The following is a 12,725-nucleotide window of genomic DNA, read 5'->3' on the forward strand; positions in this document are numbered from 1 at the left end:
GCACTAAGAATATTTAGGAAAAAAACAGTTATGTGACTTGCATATTATATAATATTTATTGTAAACCTACCTCGTTCCAGGCTTTTGAGGATAAAGCACTAAACAAAACCAGAAAAATAATCCTGCCATCATGGAACTTATGTCCTAGTGAAGAGAAATAGACAAAAACCAAACATATAAATGAACAAAGCAGGACAAAGTGAAAGAAAATGGCACAGGAGGTGATGCTATTTTAAAGATTTTATTTATTTATTTATTCCAGAGAGAGAGAGAGAAAGAGTGGGAGAGCAGGGGGAGGAACAGAGGGAGAGGGACAAGCAGACTCCACGCTGAGCACAGAGTCCAGTGCTGGACTCCATCTCAGGACCCTGAGATCATGACCTGAGCTAAAACCAAGAGTCAGACCATTAACTGACTGAGCCACCCAGGCGCCCCTGAGGTGATGCTATTGTAGGCAGATGGCCAGGAAGCTCTCTGAGGAGGTGACATTGGAAGCAATGCTAGGGTGTCACAGGCAGAGGAAACAGCTAGTTAGGGGCCCTACCGCAGGCATGCACTGGCATGTTCCAGGAACACCAAGGAGGCCAGCTGGGACAAAGTAAGCCAGGGGGACAGTGACAGGCCATGACTTCAGCAAGGTAGCCAGAGGCTGGATGACCTGGGGCCTTCCAGGCCCAGACGGACTGTGGGTTGGATTTTGCTGTGACAGGAGAGCACTGGTGTGTGTGGGGGGACAGAAGACTGGCAGGGTCAAATACATATGCTGAAAGGATCACTCTAGGTCCGTGGGGAGAATGAGCTAAAGAAGGGCAAGAGCAGAAGCAGGGACACCAGTTAGGAGGCTACTGTGGACCATGCAAGAGAGGACTGGGACTGAGAGGTCAAGGTGGAGGCGACGAGAAATGGCTGGATTCTGAATGTACTGTCAGGGTAAAGCCACTGAGGTCTAGGAAGGGATTGCACACGTTGGATGTGAGAAAAAGAAGAGTCAAGAATGATGACATCAAGTTTTGAACATGAGCCTAAGGGTGAGTGGAAGTGTCATTTCCTGGGGGCTAAGAAGGATGGAAGAGTAACTGGTCTGGGGAATGGAAAGCAAGAGCTTGGTTTTGGACATGCGCTTGTTCTTTCATTGTCGCAAAATATATATACGATTTATCATGGAATCATTTTAAATTGTACAATTCAGTGGCATGAAGTACATGTACATTGCTGTGACCATCACCATCATCCATTGCTGGAACTCTTCTATGATCCCAAACAGAAGCTTTGCACCCATTCGACACTACCTCCCGCCCCCCTCTCCCCAGGCCCTGGTCATCCCTGTTCCGCCTCCTTTCTAGTGGATATGTGTATTTAAGATATGAAAAGCCCTTAGACACACTGATTCTGGGGTGAAAGGGAGAGAAGAGAACTAGAGACATAAATTTGGGAGTCATCAGCATATGGAAGAGTTGGCACACAATTCCCATTTATCGAAATGAATGTTTGACTTCGTTGCTTTCACTGCTGCGCAGCCCAGAAAATGAATATGGTGCCAGACACAGTGCCTGGCATATAGTAACCCTTCAATAAATATTTGTTCAAGTGAGTAACGAAACTCTTTGCCCTCGAGTTTGTGGGAACAGCGATTCTTTGAACAAGAATTTTTAGAAGTTCCACCCTTTAAAATAAATAGCTCTATTTCTTGAAGAAGGAAAAAAAAAGAAGTCTGAACAAATTTTAAAATACACTGGCACTTCTATTGCAGTTTTCAGAAATAATGTCTGATTTGTGATCTCTTTGGCTGACGATGGTGCCAAATCCAGTACCACTTGATACCACGCTATGTTACAGCAACAGAACGGGAGTGACAAAACCAGATGTGGTGTGTCACAGCGAGGATCAATGAGCTTGAAAAGCAGGAGCCGCGGTTTGGTCTCAAACCAGGCATTCGAAGTGTGTTTCAAAATCACCCACCTCCATTCAAATGATCCTGGTGATGTCTGAAGAAAAACGTGGTTGCGCAAGAAGGTAAGATCATGACTCCCAAGATGAGATTCAGACAGCGATTTATCTTCAGCTGACAAATGTTATCTACACAGAAGAACCTGCAAGTGCCAGATCTTGATAATCTCAGTTACATGCAGGTATCTAGGCTCTGCTGATCCTAAGTGTGCAGCAGCCCTTTGGCGTATCAACATGTGCAATAGATAATTGGGGTGTGGGAGATATTGGAATTTATCTTTGGGTAATAACATGGCAATTATCTTCTCCAGCAAGAAAGCCACAAGTGCAGAAATTTGGGGATATAATTCGATTTGAGAAGACTTCAAAAGCCTCAGCTGTGTATTACATTCTCTTTACACTTTCTTCCTAACACTGTAGAGTGAACCATAGGTTATTAATCCACTGGTGCTATGGCTACAGCCTTGAAGTTGAATTGGAATGGCCTCTTCAGTGTAAGTCGAGGCTCTGGAACTTGAAGTAGAGAAGGACGAGATGGCCAAGTGCTCATCTACTCTAGCGTCAAGGTTTTATTGGGAAACGAGACCTGTTTACACTAAACTCACTAGTGTTTTCTCTCAAGCACCATATCTTCTCAAATCATAACTGAAGTATCTGCATTTGGCATTAATAATATTTCAAGAAAGCAAACAATTTCTGGAAGATATGTGAGAATTTCCAATTATTTGAGTTGGAAGTTAAACTTTGAAAGCTAGGATTGATTTGTTAACTTTGAAAAAAGAGAGCCTGTTCAGTTTAAAAGGCTGGTTATCCAAATCCAATTTTGTGGGGAAAGATGAATTTACCTCCTTCCCCAAATTTCATCATTGGGCTTGGAACTTCCTTACAAATTCAGAGGAGGAAGAGACCAGTATTTCTCCATATTCTTTCTTCAGAGTGGAAAAATACATTCAGGATGGATTACAAATGCTTTCTTAACCTGGTGCTATGTTGGGTCACCACCTTCTTCCAGATACGAATTTTCTTGGGGTACATGGGTTTCCACCTGTCTTTAGTGATGATAGAAAAAAAGCATTTTCATCACTACTGTATCATGAAAAGAAATAATGGATGGTTAAATGCTTAAATTCCCAAATCTGACAAAATACAAAGGACTTGCACTTCTAATGATAACCCATGAAAAAAACGAGTATGTTTCTGGTGATGCACCAATAGCATTTTCTAACAAATTCCACCGCAAAGCTGAGAGTCGGAAATCTTTTCCAACAGACAGAATAAGTTCACTTGCCTTGAGGATTTTGAATGAACCATATATTTGATATAAAAACTTTTTTTCAGTAACGTGTCCCATTTTTAACTATTTTGAAGATATCATGGCCCTATTAGATATGCTGCTGATGACCACTATTAGCAGAAAATTTGACCTTGACTTTTACTACTACCGTGGTTCAGTACATGTCATAATTCATTACTAATCTGCTAACTCTCAGTCATACCGATTATTTTTATTTATCTAAGTTTCACAGCTTTTTAGCACTTGCTTAGGGAATAATAAATGCAATAAGGAAGGTTTTAAATATATGCAGAGGCCATGAACTCCTCTTCTTCCACTTTATCATTGGGAGTACATTTAAGACACCACATGTTCTAGGAAGTCTAAATGGAGACAGTGAAATATCTACATTGTGTGACACGATCTATGAATTGGTCAAACTATATCAACTGCACCTCAGCCTCCGGGCATTCAAGCAAGCCTTCACTATAGAGAAGGATGAGCCTATTTCCTTCCAGAAAAATGAGATGGTTTCAACAAGTAGTCCAGTTTATCAAATTTATAGTGTACACAAATGGGAATCATAGTCAATAAGATTGAAAATAAGGTAGGTTATGGTTACTGAAGTCTTAACAGGTTGGTAATGAGAATCAACTTAATGTGAAGGCAATGAGCCAGCGGACAACCAGGTGAATGGCATGATTGTTGTTGGGTTTTAGGAACTATCATCTCCAATCTCACAGGATAGACTGGAGGGATGAGAGCCTGAGAGTGGGTACAGTAGTAATAAAAGAGAGGGGTAAAAGGCACTATCAGTGGACATGAAAAAAGAATCATAAGGGAGATGGACCCTACTGGCTTCAATGACTGCTGGGATGGAAAGTGTGCAGGTCACAGATGACTGGTTTTAATTCATGGGCAGGAAAACAGAGCTGAGTAAAAGGAGCTGGTGTTGATTAGAGAGGAACACATGAGGTTCTATTTTGGGCAGACTGAGTTTGAGTAGCCTGTGGAATATCCACCTGGAAGGTCAGTTCCTTTCTCTAAGAAGAAAAGGAACACCTAAAAGTCTGGATTGTGGAATGGCCAAGATAGAGGTAATATTTAGAGAACAAAAAAGCTGGAGTGGAACGCTAAAGCTAGAACCTGGCTGGAGGAAACTAGAGTGTGTGGAGTGAAAATATAGGGGAAAAGGAGGGAAATCTGATGCACATAGTGACATCGACACCAGGGAGGAGAGAATTTCAAATGTTGCAAATGATGTGAATTAGTTCAAGAAGAACACAATAAAACTCCCCTGGGGTTGTTAACTAGGGGCTTGGTTTATATCTGTTAGATCAGATTAAAAGTGAATGAGGATTCTGTACAGCAAAGGAAACCTTCAACAAAATGAAAGGCAACCTACTGAATGGTAAAAAATATTTGCAAATCATATATCTGATAAAGGACTAATAACCAAAATATATAAAGAACTCCTACAACTCAACAGCAATAAAAAATGGTCAGAGGTTCTAAATAGACATTTTCCCAAAGAAGACACAAAGATGACCAACGAATATAAGAAAAGGTGCTCAAATTCACTAATCATCAGGGAAATGCAAATAAAAACCACAATCAAATATCATTTTACGCCTGTTAGAGTGGCTATCATCAAAAAGACAAGAGATATTGAGTTGGCAAGGAGGCGGAGGAAATGGGACCCTCGCACGCTGTTGGTGGGAATGTAAATTGATATGGCCATTATAGCATATAGCATGAAGGTAACTTAAAAAATTAAAAATAGGACTATCATAGGATCCAGCAGTTCCATTACTGGTTATTTATCTGAAGAAACCAAAAACACCAAATTGAAAAGATATAAGCATCCCACGTTCATTGCAGCATTTTTTAAGGGGGGGGGGTCAAAGGAAGAGGGACAGGGAGAGAATCTAAAGCAGACTCTGCACCCAGTGAGGAGCCAGAGGCAGGGCTCAGTCTCATGACCCGAGCCAAAATCAAGAGTTGGACACTCAACCAACTGAGCTAGCCAGCTGCCCCAACATCACAGCATTATTTATAATTACCAAGATAGGGGAAATATACACATATGCAATGGCATATTATTCAGCCATAAAAAGAAAAAAAGAAAATCTTGCCATTTGCAACAACATGGATGGACCTTGAGGAAATTATGCTCAGTGAAATAAGTCGGACAGAGAAAGACAAATACTGCATGATTTCACTTCAACACGGACTCTTAAAACAAAACTGAGCTCACAGATACAGAGAACAGACTAGTGGTTGCCAAAGATGGGGAGTAGGGGGTGAGTGAAATGGGTAAAGGGGGTCAAAAGGTACAAATTTTTAGTTATAAGATAAATAAGTCATGGGGATATAAAACACAGCATGGTGATTAGAGTTCATAATACTATATTGTGCATTTGAAAGTTGCTGAGTACATCTTAGAAGTTCTCATTGCAAGAAAAAAAAACTAACCATGTATGGGGATGATGTTAAATAGACCTACTGTCGTGATCATTTTGTATTATATATACGAATATCGGATCATGAAGTTGTACACCTAAAAGTATTATAATATTATATGCCGATTATGCTTCACTTAAAAAATGTAAATGAGGAGAGGGGACAAGATCCAGAGGCATAATCCATGTGGTTCTTTGGAGACATGGACAGGTGAAGGAAAGGAGAAGAAAGTAGGGGAGCAAGACGGAATCCTGGGACTGAGGCCTTCAACAGCTAACTAGCAAAATAAGAGGACTAATGCAAGGTCTACACAAAGTGGGGTGCTTTTATTGTATCTAAGGCATAGTTTAAATACCGGGCCATGGGGGTCAAGGTCAAGTAAGGAGGCCAAGGTTGGATAGGGAGGCCATCAAAGCCAGAATGGAAATGATAGCAACCACTAAAAACCAGGGAGAAACCATATGGGGACTGAGCAAGGAGAAGATAGACAGATACACATGGTTTTTGTTTTGTTTTGTCTTCTTTTGATGTATATGTGGTTTTGAGGGGAGCAAAAACATCATGAGTGATATGTTTTACACGGAATTTTTAAAAAGCAAATTAGGTGCCAAGGCACTAGGCACTCTCCCACTTGGCAGCAATTATCAGAACTGCTTAGTGGTAGGTTCCTCTGTGGGATGCTGTAGGGGCTCTCCTCTGCCGTGGTCCTCACCATTCCCTGTTGCCTACCTCAACCCACCCAGTTTATGTTATCTCTCTCGTCTCCTGAAACACCTGAGTTTTCAACCCCCGGGCCAGGATTCTAATTAGTCAGTGAGGAGTCAAAACTAGAAGGTTATGAATACGTAAGGGGTTATGATTAAAAGCAATTCCAGAGCCAGATCTCAAAGGCTATCCTTTTCTTCTACAATCTGTAGATTTTGAACGTAACTTGTATATTATATTTCTACTAAAATAAAAACACACATATACAATACAAATACAGATCCACGTTCCCTTATTCGCAATTTTGAAATTCAAGGTTTTATTTACTTAATTAACTCAACGTTGGCAAGACCTGACCTGATCTGGGATCTTTATAGAGTTTACTTATACCCTTAATAGCAACATTCATACATTTCCCTGCAGAAATATTAATGTATCATTGCGGGGTACGAAATGTATGGTCCTTGCATAATAATACTTTGCTAAGATCACCCAAATTCTATATTCTGGCACCCAGGGTTTCAGGTAAGGGATCGGGATATACGTCGACTTTCATGCACCTATCAACTGAGATACAATTTTCTCCATTTGAGAAAATAAGAATGCTGTTAGAAAAAAAAAGACGATATCTAAAACAGTACATTGAAAATAACATTCATGCAGACAACTAGCAAGAGGTGGGAGGGGTAATCCAGTATTTGCAAATAAGCAGGTCATCAGAGGAACAAAGCACACTGGAAATTTCACAACAAATCTTTGCCAGCAGAAGCCAGAGGACACAAGTTTATTAAGAGGCAAGTCATTTCTCTTGCCTCCATCCCCAGACGAACCTCCATTTCACGTTCTTCACGCTCTAAAACCGACATCTCAATACGACAGCGATTTTACAAAGGGAGGTGAGAGGCGGCACCAGATACTAGGGTAAGAGGGGTCGTTACTCCATTTCTGTTCCACAATCTCTCTGGCACGTGGCTTGTTGGCCAGAGAGACTAGCCAAGCCAGTCTTCCTCAAAACAGAGGCTTCAGCCACCTGAGAGAAAAGCCCATTGGGTTTTGCACCAGCTAGAAGTTGGGCTCTGCTGGCTTCTGAGCCCACATGACCGAGCGTGGGCCTTCTAGACTACAACATGCCCCCCGAGGCATTTCTGATTGGACAACGACCAGCATTGTCAGGCGCCCGTATTTTCTCGACTGGAGTGGTGGGGAGGAAAATCATTAAGGAAAGGAGCCTGATGTTTCCACATAAAGCCAGGTTCCCCAACGACCTCCTCTTCGCCAAGTGTAGCCATGCTGTTCGCAGGGATGCCACACGCTTCAGAGAAGCAGCTCACGAATGTTCCAGCAGCACGCAGCCCCTCTCCCTGGAGCGGACTGTACTGAACAGGGCCTGGATACCTGCTTGCTAAGCACAGAGAAGCGTGCACCTGGTTTTATGCCAACCCCAAGAGCTTACCCACTTGGTATCACAATAGCCTAAGATAGCCAAGAAACGGGGATTTTTTTTTTTTTTTAAGCTTTTCTAGGAAGCCACAGAATATGCCGGCGATGCTGCTGTTTTCCACTGCACCTGAAGCTATGGAACCCCTACAAAGGAATCTGAATGAGGTTTTCCTCCCCCCTTTCCTTTTAATCTCTAAGGGATTGCCACTAAACCGAGGCCACTTGGGCAGAGGCAGCCCTGACTGAGCCCTTCTCAAACAGCATGGCAAAAAAAAAAAAAAAAAAAAAAAAAGGCCTGCTGCATCAGTATCCCAGAATACTTTTTATTCCCCAATGCCCATCTGTAAAAGGCAATGCTCACTTTGTGCAAAACAAGGGGATAAATGTGCTGGCACCGCCGTTCAGGCTCCACAGCCAGGCCCTGCGGGGTTGGCCACTTTACCGAGCTTGGCTACGGCCCCCCTCTCCCCTAATGACAGGGAGGCAAAGAATGGGAAAATGGTTAAACAAGGTTTTCATTTTGACCTTAGTGATTATATTCCTGAGACGGAACCAAGAGTGGAAAACACCTTTCCATTTTTGCACTTGGCGGTTTGGTCTGATTTTTCCTCTCTTCTTATTATTTTTTAAATCTTTTCTTTCAGGCTATATTTAAATTCATTTTCTCTGAAAATGTAAAAGGGCCCGTCTGCATTGAATTCCTGGAGAGCGTCTCACTGATGAAAGTCCAATACGAATATAACATGCTCTTAGCACATTTCCTAGTCAATGCAGCTCCGTGGGAATCATTCCCGTATGCTCACCTGCAAATCTGGCCATCCACTTTTAATTTTTTCAGTCCTTATAGCGTATAGCTGACTCCTGCCATAATTTATGTTAGAGTGCCATCTTATGGTAGGTTGGGACCACCATTCGCGTACGGAGAAACGCAGGGCTGTCTCCTCAGCGTTTTAAAGAAAAATATGGATTTAAAAAATCATCTTTAATTAATCACACCAGATAAATGTGTCAGAAAGGATGGTCTGTAAAAAAGAAACCTGTTTCCGGGCGGCCTGCTAAAGGCCAAACACAACAGAGAATATTTGAGCAGCCACACAAACCTTAAAGACAACTGATGAATTTTTTTTTTTAAAGGCATTTAGGTTCTCATTCGGGGACTATTACTGCATAATCCGACATTTAAGCAGCAAGCGTTCTTCATGAACGCCATGACGTATTTGGGAAGAATATCAGAGGGAGGGCCTGGTCTAAGTAAGTGATTTGCGGCCCAGAATTTTCAGCTCTGCGTTCTCAGGGTGCATTTCTCCCTTCTCATCTCCAAAAAAACCCACAAAACTCTCCGGGCCCATATCAGCATGACACAAGGAAACTCAACCTCACTTTGAAGCCTGATCATTTGCAAATGTATTTCAGTCCCAGGTTTAATTCGAGAAGATTCCTTGGAGAAGCCTCATTCCGGAAGTCTGCCTGCCAATTTTTGGAGGCTCTAAGGCTTGTTTCCTCTCTCTTCTCCAGGTTTCTTTCCACCCACAAAGTTAACGTACATCGTGAATGGGCCTGAATTTGATTCCTGATCGGAACCTGCCAGTTCCCCGGCTGCACCACCAGTCACTCTCCGAAAGGCACAAGGAAAAACACGGTTTCAGTTCCAGGTTTGTTTGGGGGGTTATGGATCAATGAGGTCATGAGATGGGGATCCCGGGGGACCTGGGGTGGTAGCGAGGCTTTTGCTAAAGCACATGCCCGGCCCTATTTAACGACAGAACGGTCTAACGCTAGCAGAGTGATCTACTTCTAACTCCCACATTCAAGAATTCTTTTGTTCACTCTCCATCTCCTTTCCAGACTGCCCCATTGTTTTCTCATCCATGCTCTAGGGCCAAGATGAAAAGTTGGAGTGGATGGTGCAAGGCGGGGAGGGTATACTTCCGTTTTCCATCTATGGATACCCCCCTCTTGTCTCCATAAAGAAGATACAGAACACACAGCGATTCATGATGAAAGAAGAAAAATTAATATGCATTTCACCAGATGCAAAACAAGAACTTTGGAACAAAGGCCGTTTTTTTTTTTTTTAAAGGCATTTGAATGTCAAACATTTCCAGGGTTCTTCCTGCCCTGTCACAATGAAACTGTTTTCCTTTTAACTGCACCATTTTCAATAATTGTAGGGATCACAATTTCAAATTAAACATTCCTAATAAGTCATAGTGGGTTTCATTTACTTGGTTTCTGCTTCCCCTTATTTTGACATCAACTCATCTTTCCTCCGCCCCCGCCCCCCAGCCTGTTTTGCTTATGAGCTTACCTTTGCTGACCCTTCTCCCCTCTCCTGTCTGGGGGCTGCTCTTGCTTCAGTCCCTGCACTTGAAATGTTCCCTTTTCAACTGTCATCCTCAGATCAGCAGGGACACGCCTGGTGCCCACATTTTCCCCATCTTTTGTTAAGGGTGTGTTTGTGTGTCATTGTTTTTTTTTTCCCCTCCCCTCTTTAATCAAAAGTACACGATCAGAGACTCCAACACATTCAGCTGAGATTCTGAACGGACTGTACCCATTAGGAATTCTTAAAGTGCAGACCGACTCTACAAAATAGGACTCTTACAGATGCAAAAGCGACATCCTGACCCGCCTCTCCCCCACCCCACCTCCCAACACGTATGGTTTTTCATGGCTGTTCCAATTTAAATTTCTCAGTTTACCAGTCAAAGAGATGATTTTTCTAATATCCATCCTGCAAACTCCATCTGGGATCCCCCAAACAAGCTGTGTTCTTCTGCCTCTCACAGACATGAATTATAAAAAGTCTGCAGTCGGAGCAGGGGCGAGGTCAGGCCTGCTTGATCCTGAACCATGAAGAGTCTTAATGCCTGCAGACACGCAGGATAAGTGAACAGGGAAGGTGGAATAAATGCCTTCCTACGGGTGTTTTTCTCCCCACATCCAGCCTGCTGATCCTGTGCAAATTACCTTGGGGAAGCCCAAGCTGTAGTCCTCAAAAAACCGGAAGTGAGGACCATCTACTATGATCACAATTACCCTACGATGTTCAGGCATCACGGGATATTGTTACCCTTCCAAGCTTTCGGCCTAATGTCTCGTGTGAACAGAGAACCAGATGGGAGTTTTGGGGGCTAAAATGGATACACCAATTATTTATAGATTCGGACTAAAAATCACGTGAACTGCCTTCTGTGGAGTTCCATTTTCCGAGAACACACTTGAAATAGACATAGTTGTGGAAAGTCTCAGAAACATTTAGAATAATCCTAAACATGATATTGCAAGTAGGGAATGGTGGAGTTAAGCCTGAAGAATTTTAGGAGCCCCTTCATAAAGAAGAACATAGTTTTAGGACTACCTTTTGGCAATCTCTAGAATGAAACCTGGCAGTTCAACTCTATCTCCTGTTGGTTTTAGCAGCATTGCCCCTGGCCATTTCTTCCTGCTGAGAAAACCTCTAAAATTAGACATGGCAGCTGGCATAGCCAGGTGCCCCCCAGCTTTGGAGTAGAGGGAAACTCTTCCTAACACCGTCCACGTGATAGGCACTCAATCAACATTTATCGGGAAGGATCAGAGAATAAAAACAAAACGTCTTTGATTAGTACTAAGAATATGACGATGCATTATTTCAGAAAGTTTCCTTCAGTTCTCCATTTTATTATGTTAACTTTGGCATATATAAGATTTTTTTTTTCTTTTTGGGGGGAGGGTGGGAAGGGCAACATGTCTTGAAGGATCCTTTTGTGCTAGGTACTGTCTTAAATACTTTACCTGTGTTGCTTTATTTCCACCTCACAACAACCTATAATCTTTTGCATCTTATAATGGAATAATAACTTGCCTGAGGTTAGCCAGCTTGTCCAGGGTCATGTAGCCAACCAACTCCACAGCCCAAGCCCCAACTTCTCCCAAACATGGCCTGTTCTGCGGTGATTCAGAATTGAGAAATGCCGCCTTCTGTTTTTACTCATAAATCTAAAACTCAAAATGGAGGAATTTCTGGAGAATGGCTAAGGCCATTAACATTTTTTAGGGATGCTTACATTTTCACAGCCAACAAACCATTTAGGGAATCGGCAAAAGCTTTAGCTTTCCCTCCCCCCCCCCCCAACTATTTCTTTAATAAATAGTCTCCTGGAAGACGTGAACAAGGGTCACATGACTCGCTCCAAACTACTCGCTAAGCTCTCCTATTAGCACACTCCTTTGGTGTACAAACTACCTAAAAAGCTTAAAATATACAGGAAACTTAAGAAATGAACTCGCTGGTGTCTGGTGACACCAATGTTTGAGATACGGTGTGAATTCTCAAACAGGTCATTTGGACTGATTTAATTTTTATTGATATTCATTTGAACATATGTAATATCACTCAACACTTTGAAAATTAACAACTTTAATTACCATTTACTTTCTACTTGGAAAAGGTCATCATTCATCAGAAAGTGGAGATTCTCCCACTCTATCAAACTTGCTCAGAATCAAAACAGCCTTCCACGTTTTCCTGGTTAACTGTAACTCTCAGGGAAAAAGCCCTCTGATGTTTTCTCAGGTGAAAAGGGAGCCGTGCTATTCCAGGCCACCCCGCCCCCACCTCCCACGCCTGTGTTAACTGGGCCAAGAGCAAGGATCTTGAGAAATGATACAACTCCGTGCCCTTTGCTCCATGTGGCTTCAATAATGTCAGCTGGAAGAACTATATTTCATAAAAATTACAATCAAGCATGCATTGAGTTATCCATATTCACTTTGGATGGGGGACACTTCCAAGTGGATCGCCTAAAATTAAAGCAGCCCCTGTTCTTATGTTGTCTGGAAAATTGCAAATGTGGAAACACGTTTTTCCCCTTAGTTTCAAATCCCCTTGTTCCACAATTAATTTCCCCACTGT

The 12,725-nt window shown here is 42.3% G+C and overlaps 1 long non-coding RNA gene across 1 annotated transcript; it reads left to right on the plus strand.

The window, feature by feature from the left end:
* The first annotated feature begins 7,061 nt into the window (after positions 1–7,061).
* LOC130543629 (uncharacterized) lies at positions 7,062–10,030 on the plus strand. The gene is made up of 3 exons (XR_008959116.1): positions 7,062–7,309; positions 9,344–9,480; positions 9,706–10,030. It is a non-coding gene; the product is annotated as an uncharacterized LOC130543629 (long non-coding RNA).
* The last annotated feature ends 2,695 nt before the right edge of the window (positions 10,031–12,725 follow it).

This window comes from Ursus arctos, unplaced genomic scaffold (genome assembly GCF_023065955.2).
Source record: "Ursus arctos isolate Adak ecotype North America unplaced genomic scaffold, UrsArc2.0 scaffold_14, whole genome shotgun sequence".
Lineage (NCBI taxonomy): Eukaryota > Metazoa > Chordata > Mammalia > Carnivora > Ursidae > Ursus > Ursus arctos.